Below are 23,130 nucleotides of genomic sequence, written 5' to 3' on the forward strand. Positions count from 1 at the left end.
GAACATGGAATGGTGCTCTGTTTCACATATGACAATACACATGTCTCAATGCCATTCTCCCAGAACGGCCCACCCTCACCTTCTCCCTCAGAGTCCATAAAATTGTTCCATGCATCTGTGTCTCTCATTCTGTCCCGCATATAGGGTTATCGTTACCATCTTTCAGATTCCATATATATGCATTAGTATACTGTATTGTTGTTTTTCTTTCTGGCTTACTTCACTCTGTATAATGGGCTCCAGTTTCATCCATCTCAGTAGAACCGATTCAAATGTATTTTTTTTAATGGCTGAGTAATATTCCATTGTGTATATGTACCACAGCTTCCTTATCCATTCATCTGCTGATGGACATCTAGGTTGCTTCCATGTCCTGGCTATTGTAAACAGTGCTGCGATGAACATTGGGGTACACGCGTCTCTTTCAATTCTGGTTTCCTCGGTGTATATGCCCAGCAGTGGGATTGCTGGGTCATATGGCAGTTCTATTCCCAGTTTTTTAAGGAATCTCCACACTGTTCTCCATAGTGGCTGTACTAGTTTGCATTCCCACCAACAGTGTAAGAGGGTTCCCTTTTCTCCACACCCTCTCCAGCATTTATTGCTTGTAGACTTTTGGATAGCAGCCATTCTGACTGGTGTGAAATGATACCTCATTGTGGTTTTGATTTGCATTTCTCTAATAATGAGTGATGTTGAGCATCTTTTCATGTGTTTGTTAGCCATCTGTATGTCTTCTTTGGAGAAATGTCTGTTTAGTTCTTTGGCCCATTTTTTGATTGGGTCATTTATTTTTCGGGAATTCAGCTGCAGAAGTTGCTTGTATATTTTTGAGATTAATTGTTTGTCTGTTGCTTCATTTGCTATTATTTTCTCCCATTCTGAAGGCTGTCTTTTCACCTTGTTTATAGTTTCCTTTGTTGTGCAAAAGCTTTTAATTTTAATTAGGTCCCATTTGTTTATTTTTGCTTTTATTTCCAATATTCTGGGAGGTGGGTCATGGAGGATCCTGCTGTGATTTATGTCGGAGAGTGTTTTGCCTATGTTTTCCTCTAGGAGTTTTATTGTTTCTGGTCTTACGTTTAGATCTTTAATCCATTTTGAGTTTATTTTTGTGTACGGTGTTAGGAAGTGTTCTAGTTTCATTCTTTTACAAGTGGTTGACCAGTTTTCCCAGCACCACTTGTTAAAGAGATTGTCTTTTCTCCATTGTATATTCTGGCCTCCTTTGTCGAAGATAAGGTGTCCATATGTGCGTGGGTTTATCTCTGGGCTTTCTATTTTGTTCCATTGATCTATATTTCTATCTTTGTGCCAGTACCATACTGTCTTGATGACTGTGGCTTTGTAGTAGAGTCTGAAGTCAGGCAGGTTGATTCCTCCAGTTCCATTCTTCTTCCTCAAGATTGCTTTGGCTATTCGAGGTTTCTTATATTTCCATACAAATTGTGAGATGATTTGTTCTAGTTCTGTGAAAAATACCATTGGTAGCTTGATAGGGATTGCATTGAATCTGTAGATTGCTTTGGGTAGAATACTCATTTTCACTATATTAATTCTTCCAATCCATGAACACGGTATATTTCTCCATCTGTTTGTGTCCTCTTTGATTTCTTTCATCAGTGTTTTATAGTTTTCTATATATAAGTCTTTTGTTTCTTTAGGTAGATATATTCCTAAGTATTTTATTCTTTTTGATGCAATGGTGAATGGTATTGTTTCCTTAATTTCTCTTTCTGTTTTCTCATTATTGGAGTATAGGAATGCAAGGGATTTCTGTGTGTTAATTTTATATCCTGCAACTTTACTATATTCATTGATCAACTCTAGTAATTTTCTAGTAGAGTCTTTAGGGTTTTCTATGTAGAGGATCATGTCATCTGCAAACAGTGAGAGTTTTACTTCTTCTTTTCCTATCTGTATTCCTTTTATTTCTTTTTCAGCTCTGATTGCTGTGGCCAAAACTTCCAAAACTATGTTGAATAGTAGTGGTGAAAGTGGGCATCCTTGCCTTGTTCCTGACTTTAGGGGAAATGCTTTCAATTTTTCACCATTGAGGATAATGTTTGCTGTGGGTTTGTCATATATAGCTTTTATTATGTTGAGATATGTTCCTTCTATTCCTGCTTTCTGGAGGGTTTTAATCATAAATGGATGCTGAATTTTGTCAAAGGCTTTTTCTGCATCTATTGAGATAACCATATGGTTTTTTTCTTTCAATTTGTTAATGTGGTGTATTACATTGATTGATTTGCGGATGTTAAAAAAACCTTGCATTCCTGGGATAAAGCCCACTTGGTCATGATGTATGATCTTTTTAATATGATGTTGGATTCTGTTTGCTAGAATTTTATTAAGGATTTTTGCATCTATGTTCATCAGTGATATTGGCCTGTAGTTTTCCTTTTTTGTGACATCTTTGTCTAGTTTTGGAATTAGGGTGATGGTGGCCTCATAGAATGAGTTTGGAAGTTTACCATCTTCTGCAATTTTCTGGAAAAGTTTGAGCAGGATAGGTGTTAGCTCTTCTCTAAATTTTTGGTAGAATTCCGCTGTGAAGCCGTCTGGTCCTGGGCTTTTGTTTGCTGGAAGATTTCTGATTACACTTTCGATTTCCGTGCTTGTGATGGGTCTGTTAAGATCTTCTATTTCTTCCTGGTTCAGTTTTGGAAAGTTATACTTTTCTAAGAATTTGTCCATTTCTTCCAAGTTGTCCATTTTATTGGCATATAGCTGTTGGTAGTAGTCTCTTATGATCCTTTGTATTTCTGTGGAATCTGTTGTGATCTCTCCATTTTCATTTCTAATTTTGTTGATCTGATTCTTCTCCCTTTGTTTCTTGATGAGTCTGGCTAATGGCTTATCAATTTTGTTTATCTTCTCGAAAAACCAGCTTTTAGTTTTGTTGATTTTTGCTATGGTCTCTTTTGTTTCTTTTGCATTTATTTCTGCCCTAATTTTTAAGATTTCTTTCCTTCTACTGACCCTGGGGTTTTTCATTTCTTCCTTCTCTAGTTGCTTTAGGTGTAGAGTTAGTTGATTTATTTGATTTTTTTCTTGTTTCTTGAGGTACGCCTGTATTGCTATGAACCTTCCCCTTAGTATTGCTTTTACAGTGTCCCATAGGTTTTGGGTTGTTGTGTTTTCATTTTCATTCGTTTCTATGCATAATTTTATTTCTTTTTTGATTTCTTCTGTGATTTGTTGGTTATTCAGAAGCGTGTTGTTTAGCCTCCATATGTTGGAACTTTTAATAGTTTTTTTCCTGTAATTGAGGTCTAATCTTACTGCATTGTGGTCAGAGAAGATGGCTGGGATGATTTCAATTTTTTTGAATTTACCAAGGCTAGATTTATGGCCCAGGATGTGATCTATCCTGGAGAAAGTTCCATGTGCACTTGAGAAAAAGGTAAAATTGATTGTTTTGGGGTGGAAACTCCTGTAAATATCAATTAAATCTAATTTGTCTATTGTATCATTTAAAGTTTGTGTTTCCTTGTTAATTTTCTGTTTAGTTGATCTATCCATATGCGTGAGTGGAGTATTAAAGTCTCCCACTATTATTGTGTTATTGTTAATTTCCCCTTTCATACTTGTTAGTATTTGCCTTATATATTGTGGTGCTCCTATGTTGGGTGCATATATATTTATGATTGTTACGTCTTCTTCTTGAATTGATCCTTTGATCTTTATGTAGTGCCCTTCTTTGTCCCTTTTCACATCCTTTATTTTAAGGTCTATTTTATCTGAAATGAGTATTGCGACTCCTGCTTTCTTTTGGTCTCCGTTTGCATGGAATATGTTTTTCCACCCTTTCACTTTCAGCCTGTGTGTGTCCCTAGTTTTGAGGTGGGTCTCTTGTAGACAGCATATATAGGGGTCTTGTTTTTGTATCCATTCAGCAACCCTTTGCCTTTTGGTTGGGGCATTCAACCCATTTACATTTAAGGTAATTATTGATAAGTATGATCCCGTTGCCATTTACTTTGTTGTTTTGAGTTCGTGTTGAAACATCCTTTCTGTGTTTCCTGTTTAGAGAAGATCCTTTAGCATTTGCTGGAGAGCTGGTTTGGTGGTGCTGAATTCCCTCAGCTCTTGCTTGTCTGTAAAGCTTTTGAATTCTCCTTCATATCTGAATGAGATCCTTGCTGGGTACAGTAATCTGGGTTGTAGATTATTCTCTTTCATTACTTTAAGTATGTCCTGCCATTCCCTTCTAGCCTGAAGGGTTTCTATTGAAAGATCAGCTGTTATCCTTATGGGGATCCCCTTGTGTGTTATTTGTTGTTTTTCCCTTGCTGCTTTTAATATTTGTTCTTTGTGTTTGATCTTTGTTAATTTGATTAATATGTGTCTTGGGGTGTTTCGCCTTGGGTTTATCCTGTTTGGAACTCTCTGGGTTTCTTGGACTTCTGTGACTATTTCTTTCCTCAATTTAGGGAAATTCTCAACTATTATCTCCTCGAGTATTTTTTCATGGCCTTTCCTTTTATCTTCTTCTTCTGGGACTCCTATGATTCGAATGTTGGGGCGTTTCATATTGTCCCAGAGGTCCCGGAGGTTTTCCTCATTTCTTTTGATTCTTTTTTCTTTTTTCCTCTCTGCTTCGTTTATTTCCATCATTCTATCTTCTACCTCACTTATCCTATCTTCTGCCTCCGTTATTCTACTGTTGGTTCCCTCCAGAGTGTCTTTTATCTCCTTTATTTCATTATTCATTCTATATTGATTCCTTTTTATTTCTTCTAAGTCCTTGATAAACATTTCTTGCATCTTCTCAATCTTTGTCTCCAGGCTATTTATCTGTAACTCCATTTTGCTTTCAAGATTTTGGATCATTTTTATTATCCTTATTCTAAATTCTTTTTCGGATAGATTCCCTATCTCCTCCTCTTTTGTTTGGCTTTGTGGGCATTTCTCATTTTCCTTTACTTGCTGAGTATTTCTCTGCCTTTTCATCTTGTTTAGATTGCTGTGTTAGGCGTGGCCCTTCTGTATTCTGGTAGTATGAAGTTCCTCTTTGTTGTGGAGGTTCCTCACTGCGGTTGGGGTTGGACAGGTGGCTTGTCAAGGTTTCCTGGTTGGGGGAGCTTGTGTCGGTGTTCTGGTGGGTGGAGCTGGATTTCTGCTCTCTTGAGTGTAATGGAGTGACCAGTATTAATTTTTGAGATGTCTATGGATTTGGTGTGCCTCTGGGCAGCCTGTATATTGATGCTCAGGTCTATGTTCCTGCGTTGCTGGAGAATTTGCGTGGTATGTCTTGCTCTGGAACTTATTATCTCTTGGGTGGAGCTTGGTTTCAGTGAATTTATGGAGGCTATTGGATGGTCTCTTATTAATTAATGTTTCCCCTGGCTTTCAGTCTTATTCTTGCAGTAGCCTCAAGACTTCTCCTTCCATACAGCCTCAATAATAAAACTTTTAGGTTAATGGTGAAAAGATTCTCCACAGTGAGGGATACCCAGAAAGGTTCACTGAGTTACATGGAGAGATGAGGTGGGGGGGGTGGGTTGTAGTGACCAGGAGGGGAAGAGGGGAATTCAAATGTGGAGAGAGCAATCTAGCCAGTAAGCACTTCCCTCTGTGCTTTCCACAGTTTGGAACCCTCAGAGTGATTCACAGAGATACATAGAGAGGGGGGAGGAAGGTAACAGAGGTGAGCATGAGTAGAAAGGGAGGAATTAAGAGGGGAGAGAGAGATCTGGGCAGTATCCTGTTCCTGAAGTGTTCTCCGGTACCCAGAACACCCTCAGAGATTCACAGAATTGGGTTGAGAAGAGAAGGAGGAGGGTGGGAGATAGAGGTTCCCTGGGGGAGAAGAAAGAGCATCAATAGGGGGACAGAGTGATCAGGCCAGTGATCACACTCCTGAGTAAAAATGGGTCCTAAAGATTGGGTTCTTAAATGTACAAAGTTGATATCAAATATGTAAAACACAGATTAAAAATCTAGAGTAGAGGTTAGACTCTTATAAAACTTACAATCTAAAAAAAAAAAAAAGAAAAAAGAAAAAAGGGAACAGTGTAAAAAGAAAAAAAAACAGTAAAACAGTAAAAAAAGAAACAGTAAAAAAATGTAGAACAGGAAAAAAACATTAAAAAAAAAAAACACAAAAGGTATAAGATATATGTATGTAGTTTGCTTCAAAAATAGGGTTTTTTTTTTTTTTTGCAAGTTAATAGTGGGTTATGAAAATGAAACTTAAAGGTGTAATAGAGGACTTGAAGAAAAAGGAAAGAAGAGAAAAAAAATTTTTTTAATTAAAAAAAAAATTAAAAAAAAATTAAAAAAAAATAATAATAGTAAAAAATATATATATCCCGGACTTTCTCTGGAGCTGTTGTGAGCAGTGTGGGATCTGCTCAGTTTTAGATAGATCCTTATTCCTGCTTATACTTTTCAAGATCTGTAGGTCCTTTTTAATGCAGTCGGTATTAGCTACAGGGATCTTAATCTGTTGGCCTGTCCCTTCCAAAGCACTTCCCTCTGTTTATTTGGCTTCTGTTTGGAGATCTCTTCAGTATCTAATTTCCGCCCTGCATCAAAGCGGTGGAGGTGATCTCTTTAGGTTCGCTTGTTCAATCGTGCTGTGGGGAGGAAGGAACACTGCAATTCTGGCGTGTGTGTGGTAAGCTCGCAGTGTCTCGGCCGCACTGGGTTCGCCCCCGCTCACGGCGTGTGTGCTTTCCCCGTCTACCCTGCTCAGGCTTCAGGTTACTCGGCCGGGGAGCGGGCCCTGAGCTGCGTGCACTTCCCAGGACTAAGCCGCTCAGGTTCAGGCTCCCGGTTACTCCACAAAGGCGCAGACTCGATTTTGCCCGCGGCTTGTGCCGTTCCCGGTCGGAGCTGCCCAGGCGGCCAGGAGTTTGGCGAGGGCGCTGTCCCCTGTTGGGGCGGTGCGGCTTATCACCTCCCTGGTCCCCGCCTCGGTTTACGGGCGCGCCCGGCTCCGGTGTGCTTTGTGTCGGTTCTGGGGAGCTGGTCTCTGGCTGCGACCCTCCCGGCTGCTGTCGACCCTCCGGGATCTCAGGCAGTCTTTGCTTAAAAAACTGGGAGCCTGTTTGCAGTTTGGTAGGGGGTGCCCTCTCTGGAGCCGAGTTTGCCCCTTTCCAGCTCTGGCGGGCCCCGCCTGCCCGCTGTGTCCGGCGGGGGATGGCGCAGTCCGCAGCCGGCTAGCTCTCCTCTGGTATCGCTCAGTCCTTTGTTCTGTGAGCGGGCCGGCAGTGCCTTAGAGTTGGGCTTTTCGCGGGATAGTTCTCTCTCTCGCTGTCCCACAGTTTAGGTTACTATCTCACGTTAGCTCCCTCAGATTGCCCTCGGGGCACTCGGGCCCGGTCTTTACCCTAGGCAATGCCGCCCGCTCCTCTCCGTTCAGCCCCCACTTGCTGGTGGCGGATGATGCGAGCGTCTGGGGTTCTTTGCTGGGAGTTGCTTTAGGCACGTAATCTGTCGATTTTATTTATTTTTCCTCCCAGTTACGTTGCCCTCCGAGATAAAAAATCCTCCCCAACACCCGCCGGTGAGAGGGTTTCCTGGTGCTTGGAAATTCCTCCTCTTTTACGACTCCCTCCCCGGGACGGGTCTCCGTCCCTAACTCTTTTGTCTCTCTTTTTATCTTTTATAATTTCTCCTACCTCTTTTGAAGATAATGCGCAGTTTTTGTGAAAGCCTGACGTCCTCAGCCAGCCTTCAGAAGTAGTTTTGTGAAGTTTGGTCAGCGTTCAGATGTTCTTTCGATAAATTTGTGGAGGAGAGAGTGGTCTCCCCGTCCTATTCCTCCGCCATCTTCTGCTCTCCTCCTTGTTAATGTTTTATATTTCCTTCTTCCTAATTATTTTGGGGGGAAATGATAAAATTGTTTTCTACCTATGAATTTTTGTGTATCAGACAAGATACAACATGAAAAACAAACACAAGGCATTTAACACAGAGAACTAGTTATAAAAGACTTGAAGAGATGAAATCAGGAAAAGGCGGAAAAAGAGTTAACCCAGAAATTAGTTACTACAGGAAGGAAATAAATATAGCTAAAAAAAAAAAAGGGAAGGAATTGGTGTTTCCATAGTTCAGAATACTGACTGCTGTGCTAGTTAGTATAATGCTGTTACCATGGAAGACGGTAGCACCTGCTGATACTGAAGCCATGAGGTAGACCACCTAGTCAATGTTGATCCAATAGAGAGAACCATATGGTTACTACTAGAACCACCAAAGGATTGCTGACAGCAAAGTTAGAATCATCAAAGCAATGACCACTTCCACAGTTGCTTCCAGAAGCCAAAGAAGAAAAGGAAGGATAATAATAACTTTTCTCTACTCCTAGTATGTAGAACCCATTAGAGAGGCAGTTGCACAAAAGTCTGAGCAGTGGATGGACAGTCAGGTATGGGAATGACAGACAGACAATAGATAAATAACTGACACTATTACCTTCCTACCACTTGGTGATATGGAGGAAACTTTACATGGGTCACAGCCTTGTTTAACCCAATGAAACTATGAGCCATCCTGTGTAGGGACAGCCAAGATGGATGGGTCACGTTCAAGAGTTCTGATAAAACGTAGTCCACTGGAGAAGGGAATAGCAAACCACTTCAGCATTCTTGTCTTGAGAACTATGTGAAAAGGCAAAAAAATAGGACACTGAAAGATGAACTCTCCAGGTTGGTAGGTGCCCAATATGTTACTGGAGAAGAGTGAAGAAATAACTCCAGAAAGAATGAAGAAGCTGAGCCAAAGTGGAAACAATGCCCAGTTGTGGATGTGATTGGTGGTGAAAGTAAAGTCTGGTGCTATAAATAGCAATATTGCATAGGAACCTGTAATTTTAGGTCCGTGAATCAATGTAAGTTGGAAGTGGTCAATCAGAAGATGGCAAGAGTGAACTAAAATGGACTGGAATGGGTGAATTTAACTAGATGACCATTATATCTGCTACTGTGGGCAAGAATCCCTTAGAAGAAATGGAGTAGCCATCATAGTCAACAAAAGAGTCTGAAATGCAGTACTTGGGTGCAGTCTCAAAAAGGACAGAATGATCTCTGTTCATTTCCAAGGCAAACCATTGAATACTACAGTAATCCAAGTCCATGCCCCAACCACTAATGTTGAAGAAACTGAAGTTGAATGGTTCTATGAAGACCTACAAGACCTTCTAGAACTAACATCAAAAACAGATGTCCTTTTTCATCATAGGGGACTGGAATGCAAAAGTAGAAGTCAAGGGATACCTGGAGTAACACATATTTTGCCTTGGAGTATAAAATGAAGTAGGGCAAAGGCTAACAGAGTTTTGCCAAGAGAACATACAGGTCACAGCAAACACCCTCTTCCAAAACACAAGAGACAACTCTACACATGGACATCACAGATGGTCAATACAGAAATCAGACTGATAATATTCTTTGCAGCTGAAGATGGAGAAGCTCTATACAGTCAGCAAAAACAAGACCAGGAGCTGACAATTGCTCAAATCATAAACTCCTTGTTGAAAAATTCAGACTTAAATTGAAGAAACTAGGGAAAACCACTAGACCATGCAGGTATGACCAAAATCAAATCCCTTATGATTATACAGTGGAGGTGACAAATAGATTCAAGGGATTAGATCTGACAGAGTGCCTGAAAAACTATGGATGGAGGTTCATAACATTGTACAGGAGGCATTGATCAAAACCATCCCCAAGAAAAAGAAATGCAAAAAGGCAAAATGGTTGTCTGAGGAGGCCTTACAAATAACTGAGGAAAAAATAGAAGCGAAAGGCAAAGGAAAAAAGGAAAGATATACCCATCTGAATGCAGAGTTCCAAAGAATAGAAAGGAGAGATAAGAAAGCCTTCCTAAGTGTACAATGGAAAGAAATAGAGGAAAACAATAGAATGGGAAAGACTAGAGATCTCTTCAAGAAAGTTGGAGTTATCAAGGGAACATTTCGTGCAAAGATGGGCACAATAAAAGAAATGGTATGGTCCTAACAGAAGCAGAAGATATTAAGAAGAGATGGCAAGAATACACAGAAGAACTATACAAAAAAGATCTTCATGACCCAGATAACCACAATGGTGTGATCACTCACCTAGAGCCAGACATCTTGGAGTGTGAAGTCAAGTAGGCCTTAGGAAGCATCACTATGAACAAAGCTAGTGGCAGTGATGGAATTCCAGCTGAGCTATTTTAAATCCTAAAAGATGACACTGTGAAAGTGCTGCACTCAATATGCCCATAAATTTTGAAAATTCACCAGTGGCCATGAGACTGAAAAAGGTCAGTTTTCATTCCATTCCCAAAGAAGGGCAATGCAAAAGAATGCTCAAACTATCACACAATTGCACTCATTTTACATGCTAGCAAAGTAATGCTCAAAGTCCTTCAAGCTAGGCTTCAACAGTATGTGAACCTAGAACTTTCAGATGTACAAGCTGGATTTAGAAAAGGCAGAGCAACCAGAGATCATATTGTCGATATCTGTTGGATCATAGAAAAAGCAAGAGAATTTCAGAAAAACATCTACTTCGGCTTCACCGACTATGCTAAAGCCTTTGACTGTGTGGAGCATGACAAACTGTGGAAAACTCTTAAAGAAATGGGAATACAAGAATACCTTACCTGTGAAACCTTTATGCATGCCAAGAAGCCACAGTTAGAACCAGACATGGAACAACGGACTGGTTCCAAATAGGGAAAGGAGCACGTCAAGGCTGTATATTGTCATCTTGCTTATTTAACTAATATGCAGAGTACATGTGAATCAAGACTGCTAGGAGAAATATCAGCAACCTCAGATATGCAGATGACACTACTCTTATGGCAGAAAGTGAAGGAGGAGAGTGAAAAAGTTGGCTTAAAACTCGACATTCAAAAACTGAAGATCATGGCATCCGGTTCCATCACTTCACAGCAAATAGATGGGGAAACAGCGGAAACAGTGACAGACTTTATTTTCTTGGGCTCCAAAATCACTGCAAATGGTGACTGAAGCCATGAAATTAAAAGATGCTCCTTGGAAGAAAAGCTATGACCAACTTAGACAGCATATTAAAAAGCAGAGACATTACTTTGCCATAAAAAGGTCTGTCTAGTCAAAGCTATGGTTTTTCCAGTAGTCATGTATGGATGTGAGTTGGACCATAAAAAAAGGCTGAGTGCTGAAGAATTGATACTTTTGAATGTGGTGTTAGAGGAGAGCCTTGACAGTCCCTTACCCTGCATGGAGATCAAAGCAGTCCATCCTAAAGGAAATCAGTCCTGAATATTCATTGGAAGGACTGATGTTGAAGCTGAAGCTCCAATACTTTGGCTACCTGATGTGAAGAACCTACTCATTAGAAAGGACCCTGATGCTGGAAAAGATTGAATGCAGGAGGACAAGGGGACAATTGAGAATGAGATGGTTGGATGGCATCACCAACTCAATGGACATGAGTTTCAGCAAGCTCTGGGAGATGGTGAAGGACAGGGAAGCCTGGTGTGCTGCAGTCCATGGGGTTGCAAAGAGTCGGACACAGCTGAGTGACTGAATAACAACAGCAACCTTAACAGCTAAAGCAACTAGAGAAAGAAAAATGAACAAAACCCAAAAGTAGAAGGAAAGAAATCATAAAGATCAGAGCAGAAATAAATGAATTATAGACTAAAAAAAAAAAAAGAAAGAAAAGAAAAGATCAATGAAACAAAAAGCGGGTTCTTTGAAAAGATTAACAAAATTGATAAACCTTTAGCCAGATTCATTAAGGAAAAAAGATGAGGGCCCAAGTCGATAAAATCAGAAATGAAAAAGAAGTTATAACTGACACCATAGAAATACAAAGGATCTTAAGAGATTAATATGAACAACGTAATGCCAACAAAATGGACAACCTAGAAGAAACGGACAAATTCTTTGAAAGGTGCAATCTCTCAAGACTGAACCAGGAAGCAATAGGATACAAGGGATGCAAAGATTTTTTAATATCTGCAAATTAATCAACATGTTATATACCATATTTACAAACTGAGGAATAAATACCACACGATCATCTCATTAGATGCAGAAAAAGCTTTTGACAAAATTTAGCTGACACTTATGATAAAAACTCTCCAGAAAGTGGGCATAGAGGGAAAAAAGTTAGTGCAGTCGCTCAGTCATGTGCGACTCTTTGTGACCCCATGGACTGCAGCACGCCAGGCCTCCCGGTCCATCACCAGCTCCCGGAGTTTACTCAAACTCATGTCCATTGAGTTGGTAATGCCATCTAACCATCTCATCCTCTGTCGTCCCCTTCTCCTCCTGCCCTCAATCTTTCCCAGCATCAGGGTCTTTTCCAATGAGTCAGCTCTTTGCATCTAGTGGCCAAAGTATTGGAGTTTCAGCTTCAGCATCAGTCCTTCCAATGAATACTCAGGACTGATTTCCTTTAGGATGGACTGGTTGGATCTCCTTGCAGGCCAAGGGACTCTCAAGAGTCCTCTCCAACACCACAGTTCAAAAGCATCAATTCTTCGGTGCTCAGCTTTCTTCACTGTCCAACTCTCACATCCATACATGACTACTGGAAAAACCATAGCTTTGACTAGACGGATCTTTGTTGGCAAAGTAATGTCTCTGCTTTTTAATATGCTGTCTAGGCTGGTCATGACTTTTCTTCCAAGGAGTAAGCATCTTTTAATTTCCTGGCTGCAGTCACCATCTGCAGTGATTTTGGAGCCCCCCAAAATAAAGTCTGACACTGTTTCCCCATCTATTGGCCATGAAGTGATTGGACAAGATGCCATGATCTTAGTTTTCTGAATGTTGAGTTTTAACCCAACTTTTTCACTCTCCTCTTTCACTTTCATTCAGAGACTCTTTAGTTCTTCTTTGCTTTCTGCCATAAGGGTGGTGTCATCTGCATATCTGAGATTATTGACATTTGTCCTGGCAGTCTTGATTCCAGCTTGCACTTCATCCAGCCCAGCTTTTCTCATGATGTACCCTGCATATAGTTAAATAAGCAGGATGACAATATACAACCTTGACATACTCCTTTCATAATTTGGAACCAGTCTGTTGTTCCAGGTCCAGTTCTAACTGTTGCTTCCTGACCTGCATACAGGTTTCTCAAGAGGCAGGTCAGGTGGTCTGGTATTCCCATCTCTTTCAGAATTTCCCACAGTTTATTGTGATCCACACAGTCATAAGCTTTGGCATAGTCAAGAAAGCAGAAATAGATGTTTTTCTGGAACTCTCTTGATTTTTTGATGATCCAGCAGATGTTGGCAATTTGATCTCTGGTTCCTCTGCCTTTTCTAAATCTATCTTGAACACCTGGAAGCTCACAGTTCATGTACTGTTAAAGCCTGGCTTGGAGAATTTTGAGCATTACTTTATTAGCCTGTGAGATGAGTGAAATTGTGTGGTAGTTTGAGCATTCTTTGACATTGCCTTTCTTTGGGATTGGGATGAAAATTGACCTTTCCAGTCCTGTGGCCACTGCTGAGTTTTCCAAATTTGCTGACATATTGAATGAAGCACTTTCACAGCATCATTTTTTAGGATTTGAAATAGCTCAGCTGGAATTCCATCACCTCCACTAGCTTTGTTCATAGTGATGCTTCCTAAGGCCCTCTTGACTTTCATCAGGATGTCTGGCTCTAGGTGAATGATCATACCATCGTGATTAACTAGATCGTGAAGATCTTTTTTGTATAGTTCTTCTGTGTATTCTTGCCACTTCTTTTTAATATCTTCTGCTCCTGTCAGGTCCATACCATTTCTGTGCTTTATTGAGCCCATCTTTGCATGAAATGTTCCCTTGGTATCTCTAATTTTCTTGAAGAGATCTCTAGTCTTTCCTGTTCTATTGTTTTCCTCTACTTATTTGTACTGATCACTGAGGAAGGCTTTCTTGTCTCTCCTTACTATTCTTTGGATCTCTGCATTCAAATAGGTATATGTTTCCTTTTCTCCTTTGTTTTTCGCTTCTCTTCTTTTTACAGCTATTTGTAAGGCCTCCTCAGACAGCCATTTTGCTTTTTTGCATTTCTTTTTCATGGGGATGATCTTGATCCCTGTCTCCTGTACAATGTCACGGACCTCCATCCATAGTTCTTTGGGCACTCTGTCTATCAGATCTAATCCCTTGAATCTATTTCTCACTTCCACTGTATAATCGTAAGGGATTTGATTTAGGTCCTACCTGAATGGTCTAATGGTTTTCCCTACTTTCTTCAATTTAAGTCTGAATTTGGCAATAAGGAGTTCATGATCTGAGCCACAATCAGCTCCCAGTCTTGTTTTTGCTGACTGTATAGAGCTTCTCTATTTCTGGCTGCAAAGAATATAATCAATCTGATTTCAGTTTGATTACCAGATTTCATCTGGTAACATCCATGTGTAGAGTCTTCTCTTGTGAGGGAACAAACCTTATCATAATAAAGGCTGTATATGACAAACACACAGCCATCATCATACTCAATGGTGAAAAACTGAAAGCATCCCCTCTGAGATCAGGAACAGGGTAAGGATTCCCATACTTGCCACTTTTATTCAAAACAGAACTAGATATCACAGAAATAAAACAAATAATTTTAAAATTTATATGGAAATACAAAAGACCCAAAATAGCTGAGACAATCTTGAGAAAGAACAGAGCTGGAGGAATCATGCTCCCTGACTTGAGACTATACTAATCAAAATAGTTTGGTACTGGAACAAAAACAGACACAAAGTTCAATGCAACAGGATGGAAAGCCCAAAAATAAACCCATGCACTTACAGTCAATTAATCTATGACAAAGGAGGAAAGACTATACAATGGAGAAAAGAGAGTCTCTTCACTATACAATGGAGAAAAGAGAGTCTCTTCAATAAGTTGTGCTAGGAAAACTGGACAGCTACATATAAAGTAATAAAATCAGAACATCCTCTAACAATCATATACAAAAATAAAGTGGATTAAAGGCTTAAATGGAAGACCAGATAGTATAAAACTCCAAGAGGAAAACATAGATAGAACATTCTCACATAAATTGCATCAATATGTTTTGGATCTGTCTCCTAGAGTAATGGAAATAAAAGCAAAAATAAACAAATGGGACCCAATTAAACTTATAAGATTTTGCACAGCAAAGCAAACCATAAACCAGATGAAAAGACAACTTATGGAAGAAAATATTTGCAAAGCATGCAACCAACAAGGTTTAATTTTTAAAACATATAAACAGCTCATTACAGATCAATATCAAAAAAGAAGCAACCCAATCAAAAAATAGGCAGAAGACCTAAAGTAGACATTTCTCCAAAGGAGATGGCTAACTGGCACATGATAAGATTATCAACACCACTAGTTATTACAGAAATGCAAATCAAAACTACACTGCAGTATCACCTCACACCAGTCAGAATGGCCAATATCAAAAAGTCTACAAAGAGTTAATTCTGAGGAGGGTATGCAGAAAAGGGAACCCTCCTACACTGTTGGTGGAAATATAAATTGGTGCAGTCACTATAGAGAACAGGGTGAAGGTCCTTTAATAAAAAACAAAAATAGAGTTACCATATGATCTATCAATCCCACTCCAGGGCATATATCCAGAAAAGATGAAAACTCTAATTGAAAAGGTCCATGCACCCCAATGTTCATAGAGGCACTATTTACAATAGTTTAAGCATGGAAGCAACCTAAATATCTGTTGACAGATGAATGGATAAAGAAGATACAGTATATATGTATAGAATGGAATAGTCCCAGCCATAAAAAAAGAATGAAATAATACCATTTGCAGCAACATGGACAGACCTACAGATTATCATATGAAGACAGAAAAAGACAAGTACAATTATCACTTATATGTGGAATCTAAAAAAAGATACAAAATCAATTTATTTACAAAACAAAACAGACTCAGGCATAGAAAAAAATTGATGGTTATCAAAGTGGAAAGAGTGGGAATAAATCAGGAGTTTGGTATTAACAGAAGCTACTTTATATAAAATAAACAAGGCCCTACTGTATAGCTCAGGGAACTATATTCAACATGTTGTAATAACCTATAATGGAAAATAATCTGAAAAAGATACTTATGTGTGTGTGTGATTCTCAGAATCACTTTGGTGTACACCTGGAAAAAAAAATGCAACACTATAAAAAAAAGAGCAAGTCCAGGCCTGAGTTTGGGCAAACCGTGTATTTCTTAGAGGAGGCTAGTGGGCCCGAGACTTCTTACCCCAACTTTCTGAATCCACCTTTTTCTCCCCATCCATATCCCAAACTCCAAGGTTAGGATGGTGTTAAGAGCCACCATTTAACTTCTCTGAGTACCCCAAGACAGCCACATACAACTTGTACTATGCAGCCAACTGCATGGAGGGGTGGGTTGGCCCAAGATGAGGTGTTTGTAAACTGAGCACTGGGGAAGGGCATAGAGAAGCAGAAGAGAAAAGAGAAATACAGCTACTTACCTGTCTCTTAAAAACTCATACATAGACCTTGAATGAATGACTGCAGAAACTTCAGTCATTCACTTTTTCATTTGATGCATATAGAAGGCCAGCTATGTGTTATTCACTGTGCTAGGTCCTAGAGATACACTGGTGGGTAATCAAAATTGTACAGAAAGCTTTAACACAAGGAGGAATCACTCCACCCACAAACTTCTATAAGATCCTACCTCTTAGTACCTTCCTCATACTCTTGAACATCCTATGATGTAAAGGCAATTCCATTTTACAGATAGATATATTGAGGCCTAGAGAGACTCACTGACTTCTCAAGCTTACATCGGGAGTTAAAATGTCCTATTGGAATAAGAACATTGAACAGCAGGCTCTTTAATGAATACTGCCTCCTTCCTTCTCATCCTCTCTCACTCCACATCCCCAGGTTGAGTGGAATTGTATGCCAGAGAATGGCTACAAGAACAAAAGTCACTGATGTTGCAGCTTTTGATCTGACAGCTTCAAATGAGATATCTCTGTCCATGTAGCTGATAGCCCTGGAAGTCCATGTAGAAAAGACACATCTGGCCATAATAAGTCATTTCAAGCTATGTGTTGCACTGTGGGGTCACCACCTGGGGTAGCTGCGATGAGGTCTGCAAAGAGTTTTTCTACCTGGGACAGATTCTCTTGCACTGAGATTGAGTCCGGCATGATGGGTAAGGACAGGTACCTTCTTCATCAACAACAAAATATTGCCCTTGTTATTGGCCAAGGGCCAGTAGAGGGCTTCTTTGATCACTGTGACTCTGTTGGGTCCTATGGTGACTGTCATTTAGTGGCTTCATGGTCTTCCCCAGAAAGCTTATGCTGAAATGTTTCCCAGAATCCAGTCGAACACTATCTGGGTCAGACTTGAGAGGTCAGAGGAAGATCCTTGGTGGAAAGAAAGCTCCCTCACTGTAATTCTGGCATGGGCCAGGATCTTATGGACTTCTACCTTGTGATGATGGTAGGTTTATCAAGGATACAGTCCTGGGAAAATACTGGTGTTTGTTTGAATCTCAACATTCAGGATCTTCTTATGATTGACCACTGAGGAGATGCTGATGAATAGGTAGTTCCAGTGACATACACTTTCTCCTTAAAACATCAAAGCATATTGCCTTGGAGGGTATAGGGGCTATGGCTACCCTGTTGGGATGGACCAACAACTTGGGAACAGACTCTGCCTCCACAGAGATGTGACAACCACAGAGCAAAGAGCAGGCCCTACTCAACATCCAGTGCAGACTCTGATCAGCACAATACCAATCACACCACCTGTCAAGGGGATAACAGCCAGCACATACCGAGGCAATATTTGGCAGGCACCCATACTAAAAACAGTCCTGGCACCAAAAATGTTAGACTCATGCAGGCTACTCAGCAAAACTGCCATATTAAAAACACAGTAGATAACCATTTTCCCTAAATTCATAGAGTCACAGAAATAGAGCTAAAATGAAGAAACAGAGGAGCCACTCCTAATTAAGAGAACAAGGAAAAGTCCCCTAAAAGAACAAATGATGAAACAGACCTCTCCAGTCTCCCAAATCCCAAATTCAAAAAGAAGGTAATATACATACTGAATGAATTAAGAAAGACCAGGTGGCACTAGTGGTAAAGAACCCACCTGCCAATGCAGGAGACATAGAGATGCAGGTTTGATCCCTGAGTGGGAAAGATCCCCTGGAGGAGGGCATGGCAACCCACTCCAGTATTCTTACCTGGAGAATCCCATGGACAGAGAAGCCTGGTGGGCTACAATCCATAGAGTCACAAAGAGTTGGACATCACTGAAACGGCTTAGCACACATGCACACACATGCAAACAACAATAGAAATGCAGATCACTGTAACAAAGAACTGGAAACAATAAAGGGGAGTCAATCAAAATTAGAAAACTCACTTGCCACAATGAGAGCTGAACTAAAGGCAATAAATAACAAGCTAATATTGTAGAAGGAGGAACAAGTAATCGGGAAGATAGAATACTGAAAATCAGCCTATCAGAATAGCAGACAGAAAGCCAAACCAAAATAAATAAATAAATAAAAGCAATATTAGACTGAGATAAATTGAGCCAATGTACACATATTAGGGACCACAGAAGAAAAAGAAAGAGAAAGGGTATAAAAATGTATTTGTAGAAAGGTTGTCACTGAAAACTTACCAGACCTAAAGAAGGAAACAAATAGCCAGGTACAGGAAGCACCAAACAAGATGAATCCAAACAGACGTACACTAAGATATATTATAATTAAAATGACAAAAGTTAAAGACAGGATTCAAAAGGCAAAGAGAAAAAAATAGTTACAATGGAACCCCCATAAGGCTATCAGCTGATTTCTCTACAGAAACACTGCAGGCTAGGAGAAAGTGGCAAGATATATTCAAACTCCTGGAAGGAAAATACCTGTAACATAGGATACTCTGCCCAGCAAGATTATCATTTAGAATAGGAGAGATAATACATTTCTCAGAAAAGCAGAAACTAAAAGAATATAGCAATACTAAACATATCCTAAAAGAAATATTGAAAGGTCTTCTCTAAATAGAAGAGCAGCAAGAATCTGTAGAAAGGACAAAATCACAATTGGAAAGTAAATCATTTAAATAAACCAAGATATAGACTTTTTAAAAATTGTGAAAGCAATGATAAGTACAATGTACAAAAAAAGGATAAACGTTAAGATGTTAAAGAGGATATCAAAGATCATAAAATGTGGGGCAGTGAGTAATAAAATGTAGATTATTTTTTAGAATGTGTTTGAGCCTATATGACTACCAAAATAAAACAAGTAGATGTAGTAATGGGTTAATATACTTCAAAATCATTGTAATCACAAATCAAAAGCAAACAACAGATTCACAAAAAACAAAAATAAGAGAATTCAAACATAACAGAAAACCTCCAAAGCACACACACAAAAAATAACAAAATGAAAGGAACAAAGAAATGCAAAATCAACTGGAAAGCAATGTTTAAAATGGCAATAAATACATGTCAATAATTACTTTGGATAACAATGGACTAAATGCTCTGATCAAAAGACAAAGAGTGGCTGATAATAAAACAAGAGCCTACAATATGCTTCCTACAAAGCACCCACTTTAGGGAGAAGGACACACCATAGATTGAAAGTGAGTGGATGAAAAAAGATATTTCACACAAAAGGAAATAACAAGAAAGTGAGGATAGCAATACTCAGACAAAGCAGCCTTTAAAACAAAGGACTTAAAAAAAAAACACATTATATGCTGATGAAAGGATCAATACAAGGAGGGTATCACACTCATTTAACATCCATGCATTCAATATAGGAGCACCTAAATACATAATACAAATACTAATGGACATAAAAGGAGAAATTAACAGGAATGAATTAAAAGTAGGAGACTTTAACACTCCACTGACATCAATAGACAGATCTTCCAGACATATAATCACTAAGGCATCAGAGATCCTAAATGACAAAATAGAGCAATCAGACTTAATTGATATTTTCAGGATATTATATCTGAAAAATACAGAATACACATTCTTTTCAGGTGCACATAGAAAATTCCCTAAGATAGACTGCATGCTAGGTCATAAAACAAGCCTCAACAAATTTAAGAGGATAGAAATTATTTCAAGTATCTTTCCTGACCATAGTAGCATGAAACTAGAAATCAAATACAGAAATAGAAATGAGAAAAAAAAATGAAAACCCAGAGACTAAATGAAAGTGAAAGTCACTCAGTCATGTTCGACTCTTTGTGACCCCATGGACTATACAGTCCATGGAATTCTCCAGGCCAGAATACTGGAGTGGGTAGCCTTTCCCTTCTCCAGAGGATCTTCCCAACCCAGGGATCAAACCCAGGTCTCCCACATTGCAGGTGGATTCTTTACCAGCTGAACCACACGAGAATCCCAAGAATACTGGAGTGAGTAACCTATCTCTTCTCCAGCAGATCTTCCAGACCCAGGAATTGAACTGGGGTCTCTTGCATTGCAGGCGGATTCTTTACCAACTGAGCTATCAGGGAAGCCCCTAAATGACATCCTCCTAAAAACCCAGTGGGTCAAAAATGAAATCAAAGAAGAAATTAAAAAATATCTTGAGACAGTGACAATGAAAACACAAGCATACAAAATCTATGGGTGCTGCAAAAGCACTTCTACTAGGTAAGTTCATAATGATACAAAAAACAAGATACAAAAAACACAATGATACAAAAAACAAGTTTTTTCCTCAAAAAACAAGAAAAATCTCAAATAAATAACCTAATTCACCACCTAAAAGAATTAGAAGAACAAACAAAAGAAGACAAACAAAACTTTATTATTTCCCACAGAAGGAAGGAAATAATAAATATTAGGAAATAAATAGAGATTTTTAAAAATTGAAAATAATTAATAAAACCAAGAGCCAGTTTTTTTTGAAAGGGTAAACAAAATTGACAAACTTCTCTAGATTCCCCAAGAAGAAAAGATAGAGGAACAAAATAAACAAAAAAAAAGAAATGAAGAAGGAGAAATAACCAACACCACAGAAATACAAAAAAATCCATAAGAATATTATGAACAATTATGTGGTAAAATACCGAACAACCTGGAAGAAATGGACAAGTTTCTTGAAACAAATAGCCTACCGAAAGCAAATCAAGAAGACATAAATAAACAAACCATCCACAGGAAGTGAAAGAGAATTTGTAATTTTAAAAAATTCTGCTAACGAAAGTCCAGGACTATATAGCTTCACTGAGGGAGTCTAACAAATGTACAAAGAACTTATACCAACCCTTCTCAAACTCTTCCAAAAGACTGAAGAGGAGGGAGCACTTCCAAACTCTTTCTATGAAGCCACCATCACCCTGATACCAAAACTAGACAAAGATACTACCAAAAAAGAAAATTACAGGCCAGTATCTTTGATGATAGATGCAAAAATTCTCAACAAAATACTAGCAAATGAATCAAACAACACATAAAAAAGATCGTACACCATGATCAAGTTGGATTCAACCTAGAATCACCAGGATGCTTTGATATATATAAATCAATCAATGTGATACATCCCATCAATAAAAAACAAAAGTCACATGATCATCTTAATATATGCAGAAAAAACATTTGATAAAATTCAACATCCATTTATGGTATAAAAAAAAAAAAAAAAACCTCTTACCAAAGTGTGTATAGAAGGAACATATCTCAACATAATAAAAATTATTTATGACAAAATCATAGTCAACATGATACCAAATGCTCAAAAGCAGAAAGTCTTCCTGCTAACATCTGTATCAAGATAAGGATGCCCAGTATCACTTCTATTTAACACATTATTGACCAGAGATGTATTAATACATCTTTTGTTATCCGAACATTATTGACTGGAGACTTTTCAGTATTAGCTTACATAACAAATTGCCAGCCACAGGCATTAGTTTCTGCAAAAATCTCCTGGTCAGTAATGTGTTAACATAGCATTGGAAGTCTTAGCCACAACAATCAAACAATAAAAATAAATAAAAGGTATCCAGATTGGAAGGGAAGAGGTAAAAATGTCATTACATGCAGATGACCTGATACTGTATGTATAAAAAAACCCCAAACACTCCACACAGAAACTATTAGAATTGATAAGTGAATTCAGCAAGGTAGCAGAATTCAGAATTAACATGCTTAAGGCTGTTGTATTTCTTTACAGTAACAATGAAATATCAGAAAGGGATAATTTAAAAAATCCCTTTTAAAACAGCATCAAAAAATAAAATGCTTAGGAATACACCTGACTAAGGAGGTGAAAGAATTATACCCTGAGAACTATAAAACACTGATAAAAGAAACTGAAGATGGTTCAAAGAAATGGAAAGATATCCCATACTCTTGAATTGGAGGAATTAATATTGCTAAAATGGCCATACTACCTAAAGCAATCTACAGATTTAATACGACCCATATCAAATAATCCATGACATTTTTCACAGAACTAGAACAAATAATTCTAAAATTTATATGGAACCATGAAAGATCCAAAATTACCAAAGAAATCCTTAGGAAAAAGAATAAAGCTGGTGGCATAACCCTCCCAGACTTATACAATACTACAAAACTAATAGAAATTCAAACAGTATAGTACTGGCACAAAAACAGATATATGGATCAATAGGACAGAAGAGTGCCCAGAAATAAACCCATACACCTACACACAACTTTTTTGCCTTTTCATACTGTTCATGGGGTTTTCAAGGCAAGAATACTGAAGTGATTTGCCATTCCCTTCTCCAATGGACCACGTTTTGTCAGAACTCTCCACCATGACCCGTCCGTCTTGGGTGGTCCCACGCGGCATGGCTCACAGATACATTGAGTTAGAGAAGGCTGTGGTCCATGTGATCAGATTGGTTAGTTTTCTGTGGTTGTGGTTTTCAGTCTGTCTGCCCTCTGATGGAGAAGGATAAGAGGCTTATGGAAGTTTCCTGCTGGGAGAGACTGACTGAGGGGGAAACTGTGTCTTGTTCATCCTAAAGGAAATCAGTCCTGAGTATTCACTGGAAGGACTGATGCTGAAGCTGAAACTCCAATACTTTGGCCACCTGATGCAAAGAACTGACTCGTTTGAAAAAGACCCTGATGCTGGGAAAGACTGAAGGTGGGAGGAGAAAGGGATGACAGAGGATGAGATGGTTGGATGGCATCACTG

Source organism: Giraffa tippelskirchi, chromosome 11 (genome assembly GCF_054371585.1).
Source record: "Giraffa tippelskirchi isolate mGirTip1 chromosome 11, T2T-mGirTip1v1.2.pri, whole genome shotgun sequence".
NCBI lineage: Eukaryota > Metazoa > Chordata > Mammalia > Artiodactyla > Giraffidae > Giraffa > Giraffa tippelskirchi.